The following is a 27,741-nucleotide window of genomic DNA, read 5'->3' on the forward strand; positions in this document are numbered from 1 at the left end:
GGGGTAACAGGTCACAACTGCTGATTTGGAGGCTACCAGCTTGCTGCAGAGATAGAAAAATAGTGTCATCTTTGAGCTATCTGTGGACATGTGTGTAATACCGAGGAAAATAAGGAAATGAACGCTACCGAAACTCTTTCCTAAATTACACAGGTTGAGGGACAAGCCCAAGAGAAGAGAAGAATGACATGACTAAACCCAACCAGAAGAGCATTCAATATGAGCCCACTCATTATAGCAACAAGTGAAAAGGACACAGAGCCTGAAGATAAGGAGCTTCAATTAAGCACACAAGCCGCCCTTTTCTATTTCTTCTTCCATAAAGTTCATTGCACTTTTATGGTATTTTAGCTTTTATGTCTGGGACCCCTGGGACCCAGGGACCTCTACCTTGGCACAGTTAAAGGAGTATGTGTGGGCTTTTCCTCAATAAAATGGTGATTTGATAGAGAGGTTTTCTGTGAATTGAGTCTGAACAGTAGGCTTGACATCTTTATCAAGCAGAGAGAAATGCCAACTTGAAAAATACTCTACCACTGTTCATGGCTGCTATTAAAAAATAGAGTAATCCTCTCCCTTCTTTTTACTTGGAAGACAGGGACCGCTTCGCTGGGTCTGACCTGGTAACGTATAAATTCATTCAGTCCAGCTCAAGCCATGGACCTTCCTGCTCCAAGTCTCATTGTAGGCAGACATTGTGTTTATACCCTATTTAACCCTCCTTCTTCACCTAGAGTACATAATTCTCCAATGCAGGCACTCAAATATCTGCAGAATGAAGGACTTCAGTTACGGACATCAGCACCACCTGTCTGTAAGCTTGACCCAGGGATTTTCATCGACGACTCCCCCTCCATTCCCATATTCATCAATCACTACATTCTATGATTCCACCTCCTCAAAGGTTTTTGGATATGTTGCTTCCTCTTCCTTTTCTGACCCCCCATCCTTCCCAACCTAGGCCTCAAATGAATAGGCTCTCATTACCTACTTCTGACTCTTAACCCTCCGACCTCCATCTTTCCCAACTCCAGCCACCCTGGATACCCTGTCACCAACTGCATATATATATATATATGCGTTCATTGCACGATATATATATATCGTGTCACTGAGTCATTTCCTTGAACAAGAACTTGCAACTCTGCATCACCTGCCCTATTAACTTCAAACTCCTCTGCCAGGTCTTAATGATCCTCTCGTCTTCCCCAAAGCTGCCCAACTTTCTTTCACACTGATCTCCAGCAAAAATACACACATCACTCAGCCACACACGTCACCTGCATCCCTCCCTCGTGCCTTTGTCCCTGCTGTCCCTGCAGCCAGAACAACTTCTCAGTGTGCCCCACCCATCATATCTAGCCCTCCTTTCAAGGTGCAAATCAGGTTTTCCTTCTCGAATGAAACTCTTCCTGTACACTTCAGTCCCCAGCCGCCTCTCCTTCCCCTCAATACCCACTCAGCCCAGAGCTGGCCCCTCCATCACAAGTTCTTCGCTGTATACTGTCATGTATGGCTCTGTACTTGCTTCTCGTGGATTGGTATTGCACTCTTCAGCAAGATTTTCATAAAGATAATTTTAGATTTACAGAGAGCTGCAAAAGCAGGAGTGTTCCTTTGTACCCTTCATCCAGCTTCCCCGTAAGTCAACATCTTACATAACCAAAGAACAATGATCAAAACTAGAAAATTAACCTTGGTCAGTACTGCTAACTAAACTATAGAATGTACTAGGATGTCAACAGTTTTTCCACTAATGTCTTCCTCTGTTTCAGGATCCAATCTCGGATTTCACCTTGCATTTAGTTGCCATGTCTCTTTCATCTCTTCCAATCTGTGGCCATTCCTCAATCCTTCCTGATCTTTAAAGAACGCTGACATTTTTGAAAAGTAGGTGTCTGATTCACTGATTGATTGAGTCATTGATTCATTCATTAAACAACTGATGTTTAGGGCCTTGTCTTGGGTGCTAGACTGACAACAAATAAAACAGTTCCTTGGGCTTCCCTGGTGGCGCAGTGGTTGGGAGTCCGCCTGCAGATGCAGGGGACGCGGGTTCGTGCCCCGGTCCGGGAAGATCCCACATGCCGCGGAGAGGCTGGGCCCGTGAGCCATGGCCGCTGGGCCTGCGCGTCCAGAGCCTGTGCTCCGCGGCGGGAGAGGCCACGGCAGTGACAGGCCCGTGTACCACAAAAAAAAAAAAAAAAAACAGTTCCTTTTTTCAATATGTTAACAGCCTAGTTAATAGAAATTCATGTGAGTGTCTAGACGTCCTTGATAGAAGTATGTGGAGAGCACACGTATGCTCCCGTTTTCAAAAGTTCGCTTCGTGGCACTTTGCTTTTACAAAAGACCTATACCAGCACCTATTTTTGCTAATGGAAAGAAATCTGAAGAGGATTTTGGCTTTTATGAAAACAGGTGAAAAGGGGAAATGGTTTTAGCACTGGTTTTGCAGCAGTCGTTACAGTGGCAGCACACACCCCCAGCAGAAAAGTAGCACCACCAAGCTCCTTCCTGGAACTACAGTGAGCATCTCAGCATCAAGACACCACAGGCTTGAACTGTGTCTGTGAGCATCTGGGCTTTATCTCCATTTGTTTTGTGCAGCCGTTAGCAAGATGTGTCCTAAGGTCATTGCTTCTTCACTTTAAGCCATTTCGGCTTACGAAAGGTTTCACAGGAACACTCTACTTTCGGATAGCAGGGAAACGTGTACAGTGATGGGTCAAATGGCAACACTGTAAATTCTACCTGGAGAAGAAAACGTAGGGTGACAGGCAGGCAGGAAAGACCTTCTTAAGAAAAACAGCATTTTGTTTCCCTTTTTATTCCACTGCTCACTCTATAAAAATAGTGGGCATATAAAATATCTAGAGACAAATACTGTCATACAGTTAGCGGGTACACTCTGCCTCTCCATCTTCTAAACTATAATTCCTAAAATCCAACACCTCAAGGGCACACTTTTTAGGAAGATTTAATGTAGTAAACATAGACCCTTTATATAGTGACTATGTGCTTTACTAGAAAATTTGCAAACGGTTTAGGTAAAAAAGAAATCTGAGAGGCCATTTGTCTTAATCCAGTTTTCAAATCCAATTTCATAGTTTTTATTCCTTCACAGGGAATAATGAAGAGCAAATGAGAAGCATCATCAATCAAAGATGGACTCCCTAAGTTTCTTGACTTAATTCAATTTTCTTGTACTGCTCCTACTGTATTTTGCAAACAAAGCTGTTCTTTTCTACATGTGATAGTTCAGCCCTGCAAACACCCTCAGAAATAACAAACAAACAATCGGGCACATTTTCTGCCACAAATTTCACTCTGCAATATTCTTTATCCGAAGCATTTTGAATTCCAAGCAAGCAGAGACACGTCTGTATCGCAAGACCTGCACACAATAGAGAATGTGTATTTTTAGACCCTTATTGACACTTAAATCTGTTAATATTTAACTCCTACTACTGTTCTAAAGGAGGAATAAGCAAACTCTGCTGCACACACAATGTTACATCAAGCACTTTAATTCTAACAGTAAATGCTGCCGAAAGGAATTCTACTTTCACTATTTCATATCACCCTTTCTAATTAATGTCAATGTGTCTTTTCCATGGGAGGGTACATACAACACATGCACATATGTGCTATATCTGTGGATATCCACACAAATGCACACATATTCATGAGTGCAACATGCAAATATACTCATATGCATACAGACTGGCCCCCATGTTAGTATCCACTTATAAATAGAGCTTGTTGCAGTCCCCGACTTGCATGGGAATACACACAAACAGCATCTAATCCAGTTGATTTCCTTTCATTAACTTTTGTAGGAGATTAAGATAAAATACTACAAAAAAAAAAAAAAAAGCCAAGTAGACACTTCATGGAGTCTGTGATTAAGAAACACAGAAGCTAGGGGCTTCCCTGGTGGCGCAATGGTCGGGAGTCCGCCTGCCGATGCAGGGGACGCGGGTTCGTGCCCCGGTCCAGGAAGATCCCACATGCCGCGGAGCGGCTGGGCCCGTGTGCCATGGCCGCCGAGCCTGCGCGTCCGGAGCCTGTGCTCTGCAACAGGAGAGGCCACAGCAGTGAGAGCCCACGTACCGCAAAAAAAAACACAGAAGCTAATGAGACAGATGGGCTGCTGCATAAACAGAATTTCAGCACACCAGCCCACACTCTGCAGAGATTTACTGTGCTTCACCTTTTCTGTTGCAAAGTCTTCATCATTTAGCATCTTACTTATTTGACTCTTGTCCCTCGCACAGACCCCCTCCTATTTCTGCCTAAACCTTCTGAAATGAGGATTATTAAATAAAACAAGACAACATTCTCTTTTTTAATCTGTTATTCAAGGTTTACTCAGAAGCAATATTTACTATAAAATCATGGGGTTTCTAGCTCAACAGATAGTGGACAACTCTGTTAACAGACAGAGCTGGCTGGAAAATTTTTAGAAAAATCCCATAAACATAGAAGAATTTCCGGGCCAGAAAAACGAGGAGCTGAAAAAAAAATTCACGTATATTTTAAAATTATTCACAATAGATTTTTCCTCTATGTGACTGGTCCTCTAGGTGATCCTCAAACACACAGGCGATCACTGTCCTAAGAACTTCTCCACAAAAACGGTGCATATTTACAGAAATAACGTATGTGGAGGGCCTTACAATTCACCACACACTTTTTATGCATTCCTACACTTGATCCTCACAGCACCCCTGTTAGATATAATTATCTCTATTTTACAGATTTAGAAAAAAAAAAAACCCTCAGATTTTAAGTGATTTCCCCAAGGTTACAAAGCAAATAAATTGTACAACTGAAACTCAAAACCAGAATCTGTTACCAAATCTCCTTTTTTTTTTCCCACAACATGAATTTAATTTTCCTTGAATTCATTTTGGTTCTATTTTATAATAGTAGACTATACGAACTCTGCTCCTCACCTAAAGATTTTATATGCTTCTAAATGAAACTATATATTTTTAAATTTTCCCTATATATATTTTTAAAATTCTCTCTTTTCTGGTTAAATTGAAATGCCCTGGTTCCTTTAGTATCTGCTTCCATTATTCCCTGGAATCTCCCTTTTGAGAGATCTGATGTCCTATTATCTGATGATCTATTTCTGTGTTGATAACTCTTCCGTCTGTGCTTTTTTAAAAAATTGTTGTTGTGCACATTGCTTAGTATTTTTCAATTTTATCCACTACAACGTCCGTGATCTTGCTCTAATATTAATCACAATGCTAACTTCCACTCTAGAAAACTTAAAGAATTCTCCATTTTTATTCAACTGCATTCGTCTACCAGGTACATTTCTTGAATCTTCCTCCCCAGTCACTGTTATTGCCAAGATCTTTGAATTAAACAGTAGGGTTGTCCTTTCTTTTTTTGGGGGGGGGAAGGGTTGTCCTTTCTTATCTGCAAGTGCATCCTGCCTGAGCCATTTAAAAAAGGTGCTTTAACATAACAACTTCTCAGTGTAGTATATTCTGATGTCATAAATACTACACCATGATATTATCCTAGGCAGGGGGCAAAAGGAGGAGGTGGCTCTGAAAGACAGACCTAGTCATGTGCCAACACAGCCTGATAATTAGATCACTGGGAAAAGAGAGAGAAAACTCACAAGATTATAGCCAGATGGGCTATCAGACAAGCCCCCTCTCTGGTGTGTGTAGGAGATTGCGGACTGTGGGCACCATTGAGCTTCAGGAGCCGAAGTCCACATCGTCTAACCCACAGAGATAATCCAACTTCAGGGCATGCCATCCTCCCTTCCTGTTGCCCAGCTCTGCTTTCCCAGCTCTTTTAATTGGATTATTTTGGAATCTGCTATTTCTGTCTCACTCCTTTCCCCAAACTGTCGTATAAGTACTGCAGCTTGACTAGTACACAGCTGCCAAACTTCACTCCAGAGATGGCTGTATTTCAGTGGCAAGTGAAGTGATGCTCTCTCTGTGCCACGTGAATACTAGCTGAAGAGCTTCAGCACCTGGAGGGGGTTGCCTTGGTGCAGGAAAGAAGTGTTTTGTTTTGTTTTATCATCATCACTTGAGGGGCAGGTCATTAGCTCCACCTGAACATGAAGGAGGAAACAAACCAAAAAACACTCCACACATATACACAAATGCATGGAGAGAATAGAAACGGTGGCTGGGACTTTTCATGGGTTCTTTTCTATGGGGACTTCAAAGCCTTAAAACATCAAGGATGGGGCTTCCCTGGTGGCGCAGGGGTTGAGAGTCCGCCTGCCGATGCAGGGGACGCGGGTTCGTACCCCGGTCTGGGAAGATCCCACATGCTGTGGAGCGGCTGGGCCCGTGAGCCATGGCTGCTGAGCCTGCGTGTCCGGAGCCTGTGCTCCACAACGGAGAGGCCACAACAGTGAGAGGCCCACGTACCACAAAAAAAAAAAAAAAAAAATCAAGGATGTAAGATGATGATCTTTCAGAAGCAGAAGAAGCCTCAGAGAGTAGTCCGCTCATGTTACAGATATAAAACTTGGAGGCACAAAGTGAGTACCTTGTTCAAAGCTCTCCCCTGATCCCCAGACCCAGGGAGTTCCACTTGAACTTGGGTTCAGCCATGGACGCACTCAGAGGGTCACATCTCCACCAGTGGAACCAAACACAAACCCAGCTTCTAAAGCATATGATATCAGTACTTCATTTCTTGTTTTGTTTGGTTATATTGATTTATTTTTGATACTCAAGAAAACTCTCTACCAGAAAAAAACAGAGTGTGAAGTAGCAGGGAGAAACAACAAAGCAGAATTAGTAGTAGCAGATGCTTTAACCATGTGCCAGGCCAGGAAATGTTCTAAAAGTTGATTATGTATGTAATCTTCACATTGACCTGTTGTCCTCACTTTAAAGAAAAGAAAAATGAAAGATACAGAAGAAAGAATACTTCCAAAGAGAAAACAGGAGGCAGAGTAAATTGCCAAGTCATAGAAATGACCTTCCCAAATTTTACTCAAAACACTTAGTGAAAATCTAAATAAATATCAATGATATACTTCTCATTTAATCTAAAGACATAATCCTTGATACTGCTTGGCATCTAGAGGCATGCATCTTTTGTTTCTTGATAACTCAAACAGAAGAGTATACTACTCCCACGAATTTCTATATACTATTTCTAAATCTTACAGTGATAATGGTTCTTTCAATAATCAATGAACAATCAATGACTCGCCATCTGAACCCTAGTGAAATGAAAGGCACTAATGATATCTGAGGGGGTCCTGAGTTGGGGGAAAAGGGGACTAAATGATCTTCACGTTCCCTTCAACCTCTAAATACTGTAACACCAACGGCTATAATAGGTAATATTCTAGAATTTAGAAAACATACTCAAATACTTCATCTCATTTGATAAACTCTAAGAGAAAAAAAGAGTAATTTAAAAAGTACCACAGAATACTGACACTTTGATATTTCTACACATCTAGTCATCACTCACACTTTGAAGAGTACAGTTTGCCAACACTGAGAGCAGCATTAGTGTATTAGGAGGGAGGAATCTCTGCAGCATTATGCTTCAGCACCCCAACATGGAAAAGAAAAAATAAATAAATAAAACAGTAGGCTTCGGTATCAACCATTTTCTCATGTGTTTTACTGTCAGATGACAAAATATTCTACCTCATTTCATGAAAGGTAAGAGAACTATGGGAATGTTTGCACACTGACACAGTAAATTATATTATTTATAAGATTTTTCAAAGAATAAAATGCTTTATACAGAAGTCTGGTAAATTATTTTAGACACTCGAATACACTCCAAAACAGTTTTGAAAAGCTATGCCTACATATAAAACACTATGTACCCTGGAGTCTTTGTCTCTACATTTTTCATTTTGCCATGAAAAACATCATTAAAGTGTCTCAAAATAATACCTTCCCCCAAACTAGCTATGAGTTATGCAGACTACCTTCAGACTGAAGGAACTAGAGTGGAAAAGAGAAGAACATATTTATGCTAAAAGATGATTTTGGAGAAGATCTCTATTTTAAAGATTTAATGAATACCAGTAGGGTTTTCTTAACCTTGGAAATGTACATTGCAAATCCCAGTGTGTGTGCTGGGGGCTTGGGTGGAATGGTTTGGGAGTGGGATGGGCAACTAAACTAAACGAACTGGGCTTCTCAAAGAAAGGAAAAGTATTTGAGTGAAATATATAGCAGAAGTTTAAGCCCCAGAATAAAGCAGTTGACTAGGGAGCATTAATACAGAAGAAAAGGGTCCCTCAATGATAGTAAAGCCAAAGCCAAAAATGTAGCCTTTCCCAAACCCATGTTGAAGGTCAAAGGAGATAAAATAAATCTCTAAGTGGATTTTATGATTTAAGAGACCACTAAAAGCAACCAGGAGTGGAGGGAGGAAGGTAAGAAGAACCACAATCCCACAAACAAGCGGAGTGGAAGGGTACCAAAATACTAAAGAGGCCAAGAGGTGACAACTGGAGAGACTATTTCGATCCAGAAGTTAAATCTGTTTAAAGTTAACTAAATAAAGTTAACTGTGGTTGCCCACAGAAGGGAAAATTGATCATAGAACTAATCTCGCTCTCTAACGTGAAGGATGGTGGATAAGGTAAGAATAGGGATGTCATTAGTCAAAGTTAGAGTAAGGTCAATGTGTTCTGGTGAAGCCACCACCTCAGTTCTTCTTTTGTGTGTGGTTGAAAAAAGAAAGTACCACCCTATATACCATGAGCCATCCACTCTCCTGTCTCACATGTTTATACAGTCATAGAATAAAACACCCATTTCACAATCTGTTAACAGACAGATTATCGATAGCAAGCTTTATTTCTATCACCTAAATTGAGATATCGGGGGCTGCATGATTTTTATGGGCTCCGACAATCGTGCATCCAAGCCAAGTTTCACACTTGTCTTCTCTCGGCACCTTCTTCACGTCCCAATCTGGTCCTGCTTTCAGTGACCACAACCTCACTGCTAGCCCCTCTCCTCTAGTTCTTTCTGCCTGCACCTTCCGGATCAACAGGTCTTTTTCTCCACTGGTTTCTCCACTCTCTCATTTCAGATGCACTCTAGACCTCCTTTAAGAATGGTCCAGATCGTCTCCCCTGTTCACCCAAACCAGGTTCTGATGCTGCCGCCGGTATCTGCCTTAGAAACGAAAGCTCCATCAGGGCAGGCCCTTGTCCACCTTGTCCCATCCCGTATCTCCAGTGTTTAGAACTGTGTGAGTACATCGTGGCCCCCAAAGAGGTATTTTCTGAATGAATAAATGAGGGATGAATGACTAAATGAGATCAGAATTTACAGACATCATCTCGGTTTCTTCCAATTCAAAATCTGTGCTCTCACTCTGTCCTGGCAAAGCCCAAAGGCACCCCAAAGGTCCTATGGGACTCTCTGAATTGAGTTCTCAAGAATGATTTGGCCTGGTCTTGCAGAGAACTTTCCCACATGATTGCAACAATGGTCTGGTTATGGAGACAACCCAAAAGTGCTGTGAAATGTGGTTAAATATTCCCCACTCTTCTGCCTCCCTAAAGAAATTTCATCCTGGTAAGCCCCTACTAATCAACGTGTCTGCATATCTGCACACCAGCATGCACAGCTAGAGAATCCTTTCTTCCTCTCTGTTTGAGTCCCTATTGATTCTGTAGCTGGGGAGGAATCAAAGTGCTATCCAAATACCGAACATCCCATATGGCGCTGTTACCACCGCCCTTACTACGGGGATGCTCGGCCTTCCTACCTAAGCTCGCAGGAGTCTGGCAGAACACGACGCACTCTTTTGCTGACCTATCTTTGCTGACACATTCATTGTCCTCTCTCCCTTTGTGAACTTATTAATTTTGTTGAAATAACATATGTACGTGCATAAACCCAAGTTTCATTTTCTTATGCGTCCTCGTAATCATTACGAGGAGAATAATTTATGGTCCACTAAAGAGGAATTCTTAAGCTAAACTGTCTTAATTGGGAATTCGGATGTTCCTTTTTTACTGAAAAGTACAGAGCTGTTCAAATTAGACTGGAACTTTGGGCCAAAATAAATGTACATACACAAGACTTGCAGAGTCTCCGGTGAAAAGCATTAGCTGAAGCCAGACAAGTCGCCGTGGGTTTGTCTCCTTGATGCCAAATCACGCTCTGACTTTTTCCTTCTACATTGCAGCAACCTTATGATGTGGTTCAAGGGTTGAGGGATTCGCCCTTGTGAAAGGAAGCTTATTTAGTAATGGGAGAACAAGATGAGCCTAGCAGGGCAGCTCATGTGTGGAGCTGGACCGTTAGCGATTCAGTGCAGCTCCAAGGGGCCAGGAAGCTGGCCTTATCCAAGGTCCTTGCTGTATCTCAGGAGTCAGGCAGCCGGGGGTGGGGATGAGGCTCTGTTCTCACATAAGGGCTGCTCCAAGGGACCCACTGGTCAGTGTCATAGACAGTTTTGACTTCATAGCTCTGTGGTGAATGGGTCTCTGACTTGCAGACTTCAGTCAGCCAGTTTCTCCAGAACTGGGATTACTCCATTAATTCTAATAAAAGCCATTCAGAAATATATTATACCTTTTTTGGATCCCAGAGGAGGATGAAACAAAGGAGGAAGAAGGGAAAAAACAGTTTTACAAGAATGGGATTGTACCATGGTTAGTGTCATACTTTGCTTTTTTTACTTTGATCGTGACCATCTTCTCATAGCATTAAATACTCTTTTGGAATAGGACTTTTAAATGATCTCACATATAGTTCCTTGTAAAAACACCCTATGAGATGGGTACTAGTATTATCTACATTTTATAAACTTAGACTTTGAGCTGTATAGTAACTTGCCCAAGGTCATACTTCAAGAAAAGAGCAGAGCTGGAGTTTGAGCCGAGGCAGTCTGGAACCTGCCGTCTTATCGACTGTGATCCACAGCCCCTGAATCATACGGTACGACCATAATTATATTTCATCCTACTCCCAATGTTCGATGGGTATATGTGTATGTATACAGACACACACGTGTATATAGTGTTATACATACACACATATGTATGTGTATGCATACATACATACACACACCTGCATACGTACATATATATACACACACCTGCATAGTACATATATATATATACACACACATACATGTATATTAACTTCAGATCCATGTTTAATGATGGCTGCTTTTTATTAAATACCTTTTCATTCTTATTAAATAATAAAAAATTATGTTTTCCATTGAAAAAGTATGTGATCTCACGGTTGTCTAGGACCCTTCCATGCTTCTTGATTTAGTATTATTTCTCAAATGTTAACTATTGGTAAGTTTCAAGCATGCTACTGTCTACAGAAGAAAGGTTCTTCAAAACAGTATTATTTACAAATAAATGCCCCCTCCCTCACAACCACCACCCCCAAAAAAGGGACACATTAGAGGCACCATTTCTCAGAATCAACTGGCAAAGACTCTTTTTGTTTTCAAAATTCTCAGCACTGGCAAAACTATATGGAAGTAGGTCTCTCATATACTGCGCCTCTGGAAATATAAACTGGTCTGACTTTATGGGAAAGTAATTTGGCAACAAGTAGCAAGAGTCTTAAAACTTGAAAACTCTTAAATTTAGCAATTTACTGCTAAGGAAGTATCCCAAGGAAACCATTAATAATGGCAACTAACATGAAGCCATAAGAACATTCTTGGTAGCATAAAAGCAAAAAAAAAAATTAGAAACATCTTAAATGTCCAACTAGAGAAGATCAATTAAATGTATTTTAGGATATGTATTCAGTGGTATGCTATATATTTGTAGATAAATAACTTGTAATGAAAAGATGTTCATTATTGCATTGCTGAGAGGAAGAAAAAGGTTAGGTGATAGCATATGTTGCATTGTTCACCACTACCATCTGAGGGTAGTCTCTCTAGCTGAATTTATAAACACAATGATCAGAGTTATCCCTTTCTTATTAATGCCTTGTCATCATCCAAGTCAGTGAGCTCAAAATGAATAGAAGTTAATTTCTTTCCCACAAAAAAGCAAGGGTTCCATTTTTACAGAGATGGAGAGAATAAACAGATGGAAGACACGTGAATCTACAGATGTATGTTTATGTTGTCCGTGTGTGTGCGTGTGTGTGTGTGAATAGACATGTAAACATCCCCACCACTATCTTAGAGATTTTACAATCAAATGATAGTTATTTTCGGTTAAAGATTTCGGAGATATTTACCTGTACCATGTGCTTTCATCACAATGGAGAATCATAAGCAGTCAGCTCCTTCCCAGCAGATCTTTTCACACAGATTTTGCTTGAGCAGAAGGGGAGACAGTAGAGAAACTCAATACAAAAAGCCTAGACCTGTAATTACAAAAACAATATTCCCACTGAGTTAGGCAGTTTTCTGTGGTCTTCATTCACATTAGCTGAATTCTCAGAGAAGAAAAACATATTTGCATAATCTCTCTCCCTCCCTATCTCTCTCTCTCTCTCTCTCACACATGTACACACACACACACACACACACACCACACCACACACACAGAGATAACACACGCGAGACAATTCAGAATACCAAAAACTCAGCATGCAGACACACAGCAGGTCCTCACCTCTGAGGATGAGAGGGCTCTGCCTGCCAGGGGGTTGCTTCCCAGCCCATCTCCTGACCTTAGGAATAACACCATCAAAATAACCCTATTCCTTCCCCTCTTTCTCTAATTGATCCCAAAACTTCTGAGAAATGAAAAACAGTTAGTTCTTCCCCAGAAAATGTCAGAAACATTACTGAATCTGACGCTTTCTAAGATTCTTTCTAGCCACAAAGGTAAGCAAGTTCGGTACATGTATTTACCATAACAGCCTGACTTTCACTTTATATTTTTTTTAATTTTATTAATTAATTTATTTATTTGGGGCTGTGTTGGGTCTTCGTTTCTGTGCGAGGGCTTTCTCCAGTTGCAGCAAGTGGGGGCCACTCTTCATCGCGACGCACGGGCCTCTCACTATCACGGCCTCTCTTGCTGTGGAGCACAGGCTCCAGACGTGCAGGCTCAGTAGTTGTGGCTCACGGGCCTAGTTGCTCCGCGGCATGTGGGATCTTCCCAGACCAGGGCTCGAACCCGTGTCTCCTGCATTAGCAGGCAGATTCTCAATCACTGCGCCACCAGGGAAGGCCTTGACTTTCACTTTAGAAACTGTACGTGCCCCTCTGTTGATGACTCCGGTGAAGCACAGTATCACTGATACTCAAAGTCATCACGGACATTTACTGAACACTGACTATGTTCCTGGCACTGTGCGAATGCTTTACATACAATACTCCCCTCCACCGCACCCTGTGAGGTAGCTAGTAATCATTATTATCTCTCTTATTGACAAGAAAACTGGGCATTTGTAGGGCTAGCAGATGTTAAAGGCAGTATTTAAGCCATTATCTTTCACGCAATCTATGCTCATAATTTCAGTGCTTTATCACATCTCCAAAATTGATCTGATTATCAGCACTCTTGTACTTATTATAAAAAAGTTAAATATTAATTCAATGTCACCTTATTTTTCCCCAGAGTCAATATGTCACCTACCTCTTAGCATTACTAACTCTTTTTGAATTTGATTGTCCTTTGATTTTAGTTTCCAAGCTAAACTGAAATCAACATGATCATATGTCCATCAGGAGTAAATTTATAGTTATTTCAGTAAATTTAAAATGTCGATTAATCCCAAATCCAGATGCCAAAACACTAAGGAGATACCTAAAGTCGAAGTCCTACCCAAATGGCTAAATTTCATTAGAAAGAAAGCAGATAATAAAATCAAGAGCCATATGTGAATCCTTACTTTAAAATATGGAAGAGAGGAATTTCTATATATTATGTCCATGGAATAAAAAAAAACACTTAAACATTTTAACCTATTTACAAACTCTACCTACTATAGGTCTTAGGATGACTGCGCACAAAATAGACATGAGCGTATCAAGAAATCAACAGTTATTTATGGGTCACATATTAACTTCCCTTTTGTACTTGTGTGCGGATGCCATTATTTGTTTGCACTATTCTGGTTACGCCTCTGTGCCTCTGAGCCCGCCACTCCCTCTCATTAGCATGCCTTTCCCCTCCTTGCCAACTAGAAAATGCCTACTCATTCTTCAAGGCCAACCTCCAATCTCAATTCCTTTTGATGTCTTTCTCCACCTCTCCTGAGGTTTTCCGGGAATCCAAGCAGAGGGGGTTCTGCCCCCTCCTATGTTTCCCTAGCTCAGCAATGGCACCGACATCACCCTGACATTGTCCTTTCCAAACTATGCCCCATTCCCAACCATCCAGTCACTGAGTCTGCCACCAGCACACACCCTTCCCCTTCTCTCCCGACCACCACCTCCGCTCCAGGCTGCCCACCATCCCGACTCATCTGGACCATTCTGCTGCCCTCCCATTTAGTCTCCCTGCTTCCTTCCCTGCCACCCTACAGCCCCTTCTCCTACAGCCCATCCTCAGCACCTGCCCAAAGCACTGCAGCGGCTTTCCACAGAGCTTGGATTCTGACCATGGCTCCCAGGGCCCAGTGTGATCCAGCCCTTGCATTCTTTTCCAGCCTGCATGCAGCTCTTCTGCCTTACTTTTCATTCCTGAAAAGTACCTAGCTCTTCTAGGCCTCAGACCCTTTGCACACATCTCCTCCTTGCTGAGACGTCTCCCCGAATCACCCACCTTCTTCATCAAATGACCTTGTAGTCTTTTGACTACAAGTTCAGTCCTCTTCTCCTCCTTCAGTTCAGTCCTCTTCTCCTCAAGGGAGCCTTTCCTGATCTCCTCGGCCAGGTCACTACCCCCTACTACATGCTTTTACAGAATCACTCTCTTCCTTGTTACACTGGTCACCTTTGTAATTTTACTTTTTTTTTTTTGCTAAATTCACCGATGAATGCTTGTTTCCCCCACTAATTAGTAAGTTCCAGGAAGACAGAACTGTGTCAAATTCTTGCTCATGCTTTTATCCTCATTGTTCAACACAATGCTAGGCATGTTATAGGCACTCACTAAAAACCTGTTGAATGAATAAATGAGAAGAAGAGGGAGCGGAGGAGAAGGACATCCCTTATCATAATTTAATGAGTGTTTGTTGAATCAATCTGCTGATGGCTTTTCAACACACAGAGCACAAGGTCCGCCCTCCTTAGAACAGCAGGCCAGCCTCCTTGTGATCTGACCTCAGCCACGATGGCCCTCCTCCAGCTGCACTTGACACCCAGCCCCTCTGAATCCCTGTAGCTGCCTGACCAAGCCTGCCTGGCTCCGGCTCCTGCCCACACCCTGGTCTATTCTTTTCCCTCTGCACTTTTCTCTCTGATCATCTTTTCAAACTCAGACTCACTCTTCAAGTTTCAGAGCTAGGGCTGATTGTCTGTGAAGACCTCTCTTAAACCTTCTGGGGAGCTGAGGTCCCCTTCTCCCATTTTCCTACAATACCCTGTACCTACTCCTATTAAAGCAATTATCATATTTTCTTGTACTTGTGTCTTAGGCCAAGTTCATCTCTCCCAGTACATTGCTAAGTCCCTTAAAGGCAAGAGGGGGTGGGTACTGCCTCATCCCACTCTCCCCAGAGTTTAGCATAGCAGCCTGGCACATAAATAGTCAGTAAATAAATATTTGTTGAATGAACAAAAGAAAGTTTATAGATATATGAAATATGTGTAAAGCTCCAGAGTTGCATATTTAAAATATCAATACATTATTAATATAGTATATTTAAATTATTATTAAATGTTGTGAGGCATAATGGTTACAAATTCATCTGTAAAATGGGCATAATAACACCCACCTCACACAGTAGTTGGGAAAATTAAATAATATATATGTATATATTACCATATGTATATAATAATATATAAGCATATATATGTAAAATATTTATATTCAAATAATATATAAGTATATATTATCATACATATAATAATATATATAAGTATATATATTACATATATATATAAAATTATATATAAGTAAAAAAATAATTTTTTTTTTTTTTTTGGCTGCACGGCATGTGAGATCTTAGCTCCCCAACCAGGGATCAAACCCATGCCCCCTGCAGTGGAAGCGCCGAGTCTTAACCACTGGACCGCCAGGGAAGTCTCCATAAGTAAAATATTTAGTACAGAGTTCAGCATACTGGAAGCGCTCTATAAACATTATCATTAGGGCAACCAAGGTGAATTTATAATTCATGCTTCAAATTTAACAGTTTTATTTGCCAACATTTTTTCCTATTAAAACATTAATTAGCATTAGCATCTCTGTAAGGCCACAGAAAGGTGATCAGAGAGGTCCTCAGCAAACTAAGGATAAAGGAGAGTTTTATTCACTACAGCTGAAGGGCAAGTTATTGTTTCAATAATCTGCAATGTATGTGTAAAGGCACAGACACTTCAACATGAAAGAAGCATTTCTGTCCAAAAATTACCTATAAAATCTAAACGATAGAAACAACAAATATTGTCATTCAAACGCTATAAACGTTTAGCTGAAATAATTAGAAACGCTTACTGTGAATTATTTCTTTTGCTAAAAAAACAAGATAGGGATACATATTCATCCATGTCTTTTAACTACTGGACAGACTTTATAAATATTACGTATTTGTCTAATGAATATGCCATAAAAACGTTTGAATCAACAGCCAACACACTCCACGTGTTGTCTATTAGATGCTATTCTGATTTAGAATTGCTAAAATTTAACAGACTCTGCAAAGAGGGGGAAAGACGCAAAATAATTCTGCAACAGGTTTTTTAGGAAAAATAATGTAAGAATGAACTGTTTACAAATGCTACCAATACACAGCTGAGCAGAATATACTGGCAATAGTTTATTCTGCAAAGCAAACTTATAATTTAGTCATATTGCTCTTTCTGTTGCACACTTGCTGAATTTAAATAACAAATACTGAACTATTTTATATATACTGTGTGCTACTGAAATATAAAGTACTATCATTATTGCATTTTGAGATTTCTATTCTCAATTCATCTTTATCTCTGTGATAAATGACAAAACCCAAAGCAAGTTAGATTTCTAATTGGGGCTTGACCATTTTCTGAGAAGTAATAGAGTTACGAAGGGGAAATATACAAATGCTAACTTCTTTTTTTAATTGAAGTATAATGGATTTACAATGTTGTGTTCGTTTCAGGTATACAGGAAAGTGATTCATCTATACGTATACATATATGTGTGTGTGTGTATATATACATACTCTTTTTCAGATTCTTTTCCATTATAGGTTATTACAAGATATTAAATATAGTTCCCTGGGCTATACAGTAGGTCCTTGTTGTTTATCTATTTTATATATAGTAGTGTGTATCTGTTAACCCCAAACTTCTAATTTGTCTAAATTTATCTAAACTCTAAATTATCTAAATTTACTTAAATGCTAAATTCTTAACTGTTTTACCAGTAGGATACTAAACTACTTTTAAACTGAATTATAATTCTATTCATTGGGCACAACTATTAACCAGTTTAACATAATGCAAATCTATTGTGCTTTGCAACATAATTAAGATGAAAAGGTAGGACAAACAAATTTAGCAAAAAAAAAAAGTTTTAATTTACTTAGATAATATTTCTCTGAATTTCCTATTAATTTCATTATCATGATACTTGTGTTTGTGTCATAAAATCTGGTGAAATCTTAGAAATTTACAAGGCAAAATTCCTCTTTATTTATGCTGGTCCCTCAACAGGGAATGCCCTTCTTACCAATTCAAATGTTACTCTTCCTTTAAGATTCAGCTCAGACGTCACGTCCTCTGTGACATGCTTCCACATATACTGTTATTTGTTCTGTCATGTAATGAATGACCCATTTCCCTCTCTACACTGTGAGATCCTAAGAGTCATTATCAGGTCTCTGCATTTTTCATAACAAACTGCACATTCCTTTGCACATTAATATTCTCAGTAAAGACTGGTTCAATGTGTCAACGAACACACACATTTTGATACCCTTAAGACTATGGTGAAAATGTCACTGCTTGTGATCTAAAGTTAAAGGTTAAAGAAAAAAAATCCATTTTTAGTGAAATGAAACTCTTAGCATTTTCACTTCCAGATGCATCAGCATTGCATAAAAGATGCTAAAACTATTTTAGAAAACAGACATTCTGCACATTTTCCTCTTGGAGAATTAGTCTGAAAAATACCAAGCCACACAGGGGCCTCTGGGTGTTCTCAGGACAAACGTGCAGTTGGGTATTGATTCCACACACTCCTTCAATGGAAATCCAGAGGAAGATTCAACCTCCACCACACGGGCATGCCACACATTACTCTATGCAGTTGCTCAAGAGTAAGCTGAGGACCCCCTGGAGACGTCTGCCCTCGCCTTCCAAGACTGGCCAGCACTTTAGTGATGATGCATCTGAGCAGGAAAGAACTTTGGTACCCAGAGGAGCACCACACCAGTCCTGGCATATGTTTTCCACTTTCACTGTCATTCTTATTCCCACATGGACCAATCTCTCACATATAGCCTTTTAATTTTTCAAGATTAAGCCTCTGTGATAATTTGCCTGGCTGCATCACCTATGACATCATTATACACATGCCAAATCCCTCCTCACTCAAGGCCACGTTCTGCTCAGAAAAGAACAGTGGGCAGCAAAAGAACAAGTTTCTCCTAATAAGCTATCCAAGCTGATTGTCCACATTCGGAACTATTCATCACCATTGGGACAATAAATATGGAGTTTCCAGAAGGTCACGCCAAGCCTTATTTAATGGGCTCTCTTTTCTCCATGACCCAAGATTCTCTAGGCGTTCCGTAGGAACAGGAGTAGAGGGCTTCTGTGTCTCCTATCTCATCCCACTTCGGGGATACTGTCAGCTTCACCCTACATCCTCAGCCACCCAAAGGACCCCAAGGATTTCCCTGTCATACCACATCTTTTAAACACTCATGTGTAATGTCAAGACACTGGAGACTATGAAAAGGGACTATAGGGACTTCCCTGGTGGTGCACTGGTTAAGAATCCACCTGCCAATGCAGGGGACACGGGTTCGAGCCCTGTTCCAGGAAGATCCCACATGCCACAGAGCAACTAGGCCCGTGCACAACTACTGAACCTGCGCTTTAGAGACCGCGAGCCAGAACTTCTGAGCCCGCACTCCACAACTACTGAAGCCCACACGTGAAAAGCCCAGGCTCCACAACAAGAGAAGCTACCACAGTGAGAAGCCCGTGCACCACAACAAAGAGTAGCATTTGCTCAGCACAACTAGAGAAAGCCCGTGCACAGCAATGAAGACCCAACACAGCCAAAAAATTAATTAATTAATTAAATAAAATTACTTTTAAAAAAAAGGGACTATGATAGGAAATAGGTAGAATATGGGAACAACAAGGGGAAATTCTGGTTTATGCTATCACCTTAAAATATTTGTAATTTACAAATGTAATAATGTACAACATGATAACTATACTTGATGACTATATGATACAGATGAAAGTTATTAAGAGAGTAAATCCTAAGAGTTTTCATCACAAGGAAAAAGTAATTCTTTCTTTTTCTTTTTTGTATGTATACGAGATGATGAATGTTAACTAAACATTGTGGTAATAATTTCACAATACATGTAAAGTCAAATCATTATGCTGTACACCCTAAACTTCCATAGAGCTGAATGTACCTCAATAAAGCTAGAAAAAATTTTTTAATCCAAAAAAAATTTTTGCATTATGCAAAATTTGAAATCTACAAAAGGATGCACACAACATGTATATAATCTATGACGCACAGCAATAAAATGAAAACCCATAAACGTACCATCTCATTTAAGACATTACCAATAACGATGCATATACCTATCTGCTACTTCCCTAAGCTCTCCCCCACCTCTTCTCCAGAGGTAACCACAGTCCTGAACTTTGTATCTTACCGTAAAATATATCATTTAATTTTGCTTGATTCTAAACTTTATAAATAATTCTATCTTATTATATATAGACTTCTGTGGTTAGTTATTTTGCACACAATGTTGCTTCTAAGATTTAACTATGCTGTTGGTAGCAGCTGTGGATCGTCCATTTTCACTGCTGTATAATATCCCTTGTGTGAATTTTTCAGTGTTCTACTAATGGATTTTTAACATTTTTAGTTTCTAGTGTTCATTTTATTTAATTATTTTACTAGAAACAATGCTGTTTCCAGTAGAAACAATACACATAAGCAAAGTTTCTCTGGGGTACTGCCTAGGAATGGATTGATTGGGTCATGGTATACGAATATTCACTCTTACACAATGCTGCCATATTGTTTTCCAAAATGGCTATGCCAATCTACACTCCTACCAGTAGTACACCCTATCATTTTTTAAACTGTGAAAACATTTTAAAATCAAGGAGAGCTATGTGATCTAAAGCTGGTGCTCTTATTTTATTGGCCCAAGTTATGAATGTTCATAAAGAAATAAACATCGTATACCTCTCTCTCACGCTGGTGAGTTTATATTTTGTTCCTCACTAAACATAGCAAATGAAAACTACTTCCTAAGATATGTTTATTTTTCCACCTTCAAATGGGGCATTAACTAGCCACTTAGACTAGACTGAGGATAAATGATTTGAAGGCTCCACTTGGCTTTATTTCCCAATCATTCAATTCTTAAGCAAGGTGGCTACCAAAGGTGTCAAAGAATGATCTAGAATACTAAGGGTCCCAGGGACCAAAACTGCCCACTTGGAACAGGAAGTCATGTACAAACTTAAACTACACAAAAGTATGGCAAATTGAGATAATTCTTTAATTTCCTTCAATATTAAGAGAGAAACAGAGGACCTGTATTCAGAAAATTATAAAACACTGATGAAAGAAAACAAAGATAACATAAACAGATGAAGAGATATACCATGCTTCTGGATTGGAAGAATCAATATTGTGAAAATTACTATACTACCCAAAGCAATCTACAGGTTCAGTGCAATCCCTATCAAATAACCAATGGCATTTTTCACAGAACTAGAAAAAGAAATTTTACAATTTCTATAGAAACACAAAAGACCCCAAATAGCAAAAGCAATCTTGGGAAAGAAAAACAGCTGGAGGAATCAGGCTCCATGACTTCAGACTATACTACAAAACTACAGTAATCAAGATAGTATGGTACTGGCACAAAAACAGAAATACAGATCAATGGAACAAGATAGAAAGCCCAGAAATAAACCCGTGCGCGCATATAGTCACTTTATCTTTGACAAAGAAGGCAAGAATATACAATGGAGAAAAGACAGCCTCTTCAATAAGTGGTGCTGGGAAAAATGGACAGCTCCATTCAAAAGAATGAAATTAGAACACACCCTAACAGCATACACAAAAATAAACTCAAAACGGATTAAAGACCTAAATTTAAGACCGGATACTATAAAACCCTTAGAGGAAAACATAGGCAGAACACTCTATAGCAAAAATCACAGCAAGATCCTTTTTGACCCACCTCCTAGAGTAAGGGAAATAAAAACAAAAATAAACAAATGGGACCTAATGAAACTGCAAAGCTTTTACACAGCAAAGGAAACCATAAATAAGACGAAAAGACAACCCTCAGAATGGTAGAAAATATTTGCAAATGCTGCAACTGACAAAGGATTAATCTCAAAATATACAAGCAGCTCATGCAGCTCAATATCACAAAAACAAACAACCCAATCCAAAAATGGGCAGAAGACCTAAACAGACATTTCTCCAAAGAAGATATACAGATTGCCAGCAAACACATGAAAGAATGCTCAACATCATTAATCATTAGAGAAATGCAAATCAAAACTACAATGAGGTATCACCTCACATCGGTCAGCAGGGCCATCATCAAAAAATCTACAAACAATAAATGCTGGAGAGGGTGTGGAGAAAAGGGAACCCTCCTACACTGTTGGTGGGAATGTAAATTGATACAGCCACTATGGAGAACAGTATGGAGGTTCCTTAAAAAACTAAAAATAGAACTACCATATGACCCAGCAATCCCACTACTGGGCATATACCCTGAGAAAACCATAATTCAAAAAGAGATATGTACCACAATGTTCACTGCAGCACTATTTATAATAGCCAGGACATGGAAGCAACCTAAGTGTCCATTGACAGATGAAGAACGGATAAAGAAGATGTGGCACATATATACAATGGAATATTACTCAGCCATAAAAAGGAACGAAATTGGGTTATTTGTAGTGAGGTGGATGGACCTAGAATCTGTCATACAGAGTGAAGTAAGTCAGAAAGAGAAAAACGAATACTGTATGCTAACGCATATATATGGAATTTTAAAAAGTGGTACTGATGAACCTAGTGGCAGAACAGGAATAAAGACACAGACATAGAGAACAGACTTGAGAGAACAGGAAGGGGGTAGGGGAAGCTGGGATAAAGTGAGAGAGTAGAATTGATGTATATACACTACCAAGTGTAAAATGGATGGCTAATGGGAAGCTGCTGCATAGCACAGGGAGATCAGCTCGGTGCTTTGTGACCACTTAGAGGGATGGGATAGGGAGGATGGGAGGGAGATACAAGAGGAAGGGGTTATGGGGATATATGTATACATAGAGCTGATTCACTTTGTTGTACACCGGAAACTAACACAACGTTGTAAAGCATTTAGACTCCAATAAAGACATGGAAGAAAAAAAAAAAGAGAGAAACAGAGGGATAAATAACTGAAGTAGATGAAGAAAAGCCTTATGAGCTTTTATTTTAAAACAGCAAAAATTTTTTTTTTTTTTTTTTGCAGTACGCGGGTCTCTCACTGTTGTGGCCTCTCCCGTTGCGGAGCACAGGCTCCGGACGCGCAGGCCCAGCGGCCGTGGCTTACGGGCCCAGCTGCTCCGCGGCATGTGGGATCTTCCTGGACTGGGGCACGAACCCGTGTCCCCTGCAACGGCAGGCGGACTCTCAACCACTGCGCCACCGGGGAAGCCCAGCAAAAAATTTTAAAAAACCTTTGTAATTAGGTTTTTCCAGGCTTAGGTTTAAGGAAAAGGCTTCTTCCTTCCCAAAAGATCAAGGTCAAAGCTGGAGGCTACTCTACTGCAAGTGTGAGGTCCAAATTATCCAGTTCTACATCTTTCCCTCAGGTATCTACAGACCTGGCTGGGTCTCAGTGTAGATTTAGCAAATAAAGGGCATGAGGAGGGGCAAAGACTACAATGAACAGAACCACTTCCTGGTACAATGGTAACAACGGCAGGACAGCACCATAGCAGACCCTGAAGTTATTTGAGAGAGTAACTATAACTAGTCTGCCTTCTTTGACTAATAGGAACAGAGACCAGGGCAACAGTCTGTGAAACCTGGTCAGCTTCACCCAATACTGTTGCCAACAGTTTCAACTTTCTTCCCCACAGCCATTTATTATTGGTAGTAACCACTCTCAGAATTTAAATGATCTTGACCATGTTTTCGCATCCCTTCTCCATTCTGGTCTCTTTCTTACTGGTTAACCCCGACAAGCAGACAGATCTGTGAAAAGCTGACAGTGAGGGGAGAAGGTAGAGTTGGGCACCTTCACCTATACAATGGGTGTCTCTGAACATCTAGATGTGATAAAAAGTTAAACAGGGCTTCCCTGGTGGCGCAGTGGTTGAGAGTCCGCCTGCCGATGCAGGGGACGTGGGTTCGTGCCCCGGTCCGGGAAGATCCCACATGCCGCTGAGCGGCTGGGCCCGTGAGACATGGACGCTGAGCCTGCGTGTCCGGAGCCTGTGCTCCGCAACGGGAGAGGCCACAACAGTGAGAGGCCCGCATACCACAAAAAAAAAAAAAAAAAAAAAAAAGTCAAACAAACAAGCAAATGGTATTAATGCCTTAAGTCACCTATTTGAGATTTTTTGGTGTCTATCAGTGAGGTATTATGCTTCTTATTAGACTCCCACACTGCTTTAATTAAGCAGGGCCAAGGGGCCTTATTTATTTTTTTTTTGCGGTGCGCGGGCCTCTCACTGTTGTGGCCTCTCCCGTTGCGGAGCACAGGCTCCGGACGCGCAGGCTCAGCGGCCATGGATCACGGGCCCAGTCTCCCCGCGGCATGTGGGATCCTCCCGGGCCGGGGCACGAACCCATGTCCCCTGCATCGGCAGGCGGACTCTCAACCACTGTGCCACCAGGGAAGCCCCCAAGGGGCCTTATTTTAATCATACCGGTCATACCCTCTCTGTTCCGGCCAGAGAGCTGGAACCTAGTCAGGCAGTGTTAAGAGAACAGCCTTTCCTTCTTGATCAGCCTTTCCTTCCTTCCGCTCCCATTGACTTTCTACTAAGAGCACATGGTGAACAAAATTTTGATATTTAGTATCTGGTGCTGGATGCCCACAAATAGGATGAGGAAAAAAAAATGTGTCTGTAACCTCAGGTGAAATTCCAGATTATGAGACAGCTTTCAAGATTGGCAAAAACACTAAAATCAGGGACTTCCCTGGCGGTCCAGTGGTTAAGACTTCACCTTCCAATGCAGGGGGTGTGGGCTCCATCCCTGGTGGGGAGCTAAGATCCTACGTGCCTCGTGGCCAAAAAACCAAAACAGAAGCAATATTGTTAACACACTGAATAGAGAATTTCAAAATGGACCACATCAAAAAAAAAATCTAAAAAAAGAAGGTACTAAGATCATCCCATTTTACAGGATCCCTTTGTAACACGGATACGTACAGATCCTATTAAAACATAATCATCTGCCACAACTACAAAAAGCTTTTATTTAAAATGACGTTGTATTCCGAGATTATGTTAAAAGTGTGTCTGGCTTTCTATTCAGCGACTAGATGATCTGTTCAGGAGAATTGTTGTACTTCGTAGTAAGTGCTTAAGGAGGGACTAATTAGTCCTCCCCCCCCCCCCCCCCCCCCCCCCCCCCCCCCCGCCCTTTAAATTCCTATGGGGAATGAGGTCATGCTCAAAGCACCAGGTAGAGGTCTCTTCAAACACTACAGCAGCACAAAGGGCAGCGCTTTCCCGAGGCAAAACAGGTATGAGGGCAAATCTTCCGCCAGGGGTATGTTCTTCACTGGCAGGCAGGGAGAACAAAAAAGCTAAGCTTTGGGGCTTCCCTGGTGGCGCAGTGGTTGAGGATCCGCCTGCCGATGCAGGGGACACAGGTTCGTGCCCCGGTCCGGGAGGATTCCCACATGCTGCGGAGCGGCTGGGCCCGTGAGCCATGGCCGCTGAGCCTGTGCGTGCTCCGCAACGGGAGAGGCCACAACGGTGAGAGGCCCGCGTACTGCAAAAAAAAAAATAAAAAAGCTAATCTTTTGGTGTAAGATCTTGCAAAAGACCTGTTCTGACGCTGGACCACCGGCCCACGAGTTCATCCCCTCTCCTCCACTTACTGCGCCACGCGGTCCCTTCCCGCTCCCTGATTGGCTGTCCCCTTGGCCCAGGCGCACACCTCCAGGGAGCAGGGTGGAAGTTGGGACCCAGGGGCTGCTGCTCCAACCCCAATCCTTCCTCCTCCCCATCTGCATCCCAGCACCCACAGGGGAGTGCCACGCTCTGGGACACCAGCCCACAGTGGCTCCGTGGCAGCGTGCCAGTGGTTTGAGCTCCTACTCGTTTCTACAAGAGCCATGGCAAGCAAATTAGAGGTTATAAACACCTCCGGTGGAAGGAGGAAAATTCCTTTGGGCTTTGTAAGGGAACTTCGTCAGCGGTGAGTGTCTCCACAGTAGAAAACAGATGTGCTCACCCAAGCCCCTTAACCCTGCTGGCATGTGTGGACCGCCCCTTCTGTTGGCTACAATCAAGGCAGCAGGGCAGGAAAACATTTCTTAGGGAAGAATGTCTCTCATGTTCAAGGTCACTGTGGGCCCCCAGATAAGCAACATAAAGCTATTTTCAATGTAGGTAAAGCATATTCCTAAATGCAGTGTTGCCAAATTCATTTTGAGAGAGGTGGCCGGAAGTAAACTATTTTGCTCCCAACACGGGTTAAAGTTTTGTTAGAAAACCAGGAAAGCACACATCCCTGGCCAGGGGACAGCAAAGAGAAACCATTGAGTTCTAAATTGTGCTAGAAATAGAAGCAAGGGAGCAGTCTAGGATTAACTAAAAGCAGCAGTCAATTACGAACGACGCTTTGATGCATGTTACACAGCTTGTCACACCTTGCAGGGGCTGGTTGCCAGGGGGTGTGGCTTTCAAATCACAGCCCTCCAAAAAGTCATGGATACCTGAAATTCCATAATTAGAGTCTTTCCTTTGGTTTAAAGATTCCCTCTCTCTCTCTCTTTAAATTTCAGAATAGTATGCTATCTTGGAAGTGGAATATCCAGACATCCAAAAAAAGAAACACACACACAAACATATATGCAAAGAGAACAGGTTTTGAATTAAAGCTGAGCTTTACCACTTTCCAGCTCTGTAACTTTGGGGAAGTTATTTATTGGCTTGAGTCTCAAGTTCATCAGCTGGGAAATGAGACAAACACCTGTCTCAGAAGGTTGGTGCAAAGTTGAAGTTCAATTATGTACATAAAAGTATGTGGCCCACTCATAGCAGACATTCAGACACTAGTTTTCCTCTGCTTTTTTACAGAAGAGGTCATAATAGGGGAACAAGTGAGGACAACATGAGGACGCTGGCTTCCTGATGTGGAAATGATGGGAAGGTCAGCAGAGATGGAGATGGGGGTGGCAGGAGAAAGGGCCACCTGGGACCCAGTGACAGAATCTGTTTCACAAATGTGCTGAGGTCAGCTTCTGCTCAAGGGCACGTGGTGGCTGCAGGCTGACATTTATTTGCAATGTAGACTGGCTGGCAAGCTGTGAACCTAGAAACTGGCCTTCGCCAAAGAGCCATGCCTAGCCCCTCCCAAGGCTCTCCCATGCTTGGTGTCCAGCTGGGGAAACGAGGCATTGGGGAACATCTGAACAGCTGTCCTATGGGGTCACCTGCAAGGGCGTGGGTTAGGTGAAGATATGAGCAGGTGGCAGGCAGGGAAGCCAGTAGCAGAGATTAAATGTAGCTTCCAACTTGCTGAAGCCCAATGATGTCAATCAGACCCCACTGACCCACAGGCCAGGTCAGTGGGGCCGGAGACTTTCCTACCAACTTACCAAGGACAGGCCCCACACCGAAGTGTGTAGCCAGAGATGGTTATCTTTTCCTAGGCATCAGTATCTCCACACTTAGGGATCGCCCCTTAGCTCACCCTGGAAAGCCAGCCATCCTTGACTTCCAAGGCGTGAGCTAAGCAATCTCACCAGTCTCTCAGGTGAATGGACCAAACAGAGAGGTCTAAAAATGGGAGGAGGGGAGGGGCTCTAGAGCAGGCTGAGGCAGAAATATATTTTTAGGCTGAGAAGAGTTTCGAAATCTAAAACGCTTCTAGGCAGAAGATAAACCTTCCCCAAATTTCCTTCTATAACTGCTGCCCATAAAAATAAGCTTAACCTGAACAAATAGGAAGGAGAGAGGGATTTTTAACAATAAACGGTAACAGCTAATACAAGTAACAGGGACATTATTTAGAAACATTAACAGGTCAGGAGACCAGCCCTTCTGTTTCCCCAAAAGGCCTCCTTGGAGCACTGTGATCTGCAGACCACATTTTGGAGATCACTAAACCGACAGTGTTTACTGCTGTAGTGGTTACTGGAGTGGACTTCAGCAGATTCACTTTTAGAAAATTTCAAAATATAGAAGTGGGAACAGCAATATATGTGCATGGAAATCTTGTAAGTGGTTTATTGTGTTTTT

At 41.5% G+C, this 27,741-nt stretch overlaps 1 protein-coding gene across 14 annotated transcripts in view; it reads right to left on the reverse strand.

The window, feature by feature from the left end:
- ATXN1 (ataxin 1) overlaps nucleotides 1–27,741 on the reverse strand; it is a 399,625-nt gene that overhangs the window by 234,255 nt on the left and 137,629 nt on the right. For 13 of the 14 annotated variants that reach the window (XM_027128420.1, XM_027128428.1, XM_027128426.1 and 10 more), the window contains one exon: nucleotides 12,219–12,347. The gene's annotated coding sequence lies outside the window, so the exon portion shown is untranslated. Of the gene's footprint in view, nucleotides 1–7,485; nucleotides 7,562–12,218; nucleotides 12,348–27,741 lie in introns of all 14 variants that reach the window. The other variant, XM_027128422.1, reaches the window with a different exon arrangement.

This window comes from Aethalodelphis obliquidens, unplaced genomic scaffold (genome assembly GCF_003676395.1).
Source record: "Aethalodelphis obliquidens isolate GAN/ISIS:26980383/991018 unplaced genomic scaffold, ASM367639v1 scaffold34, whole genome shotgun sequence".
Taxonomy (NCBI): Eukaryota; Metazoa; Chordata; class Mammalia; order Artiodactyla; family Delphinidae; genus Aethalodelphis; species Aethalodelphis obliquidens.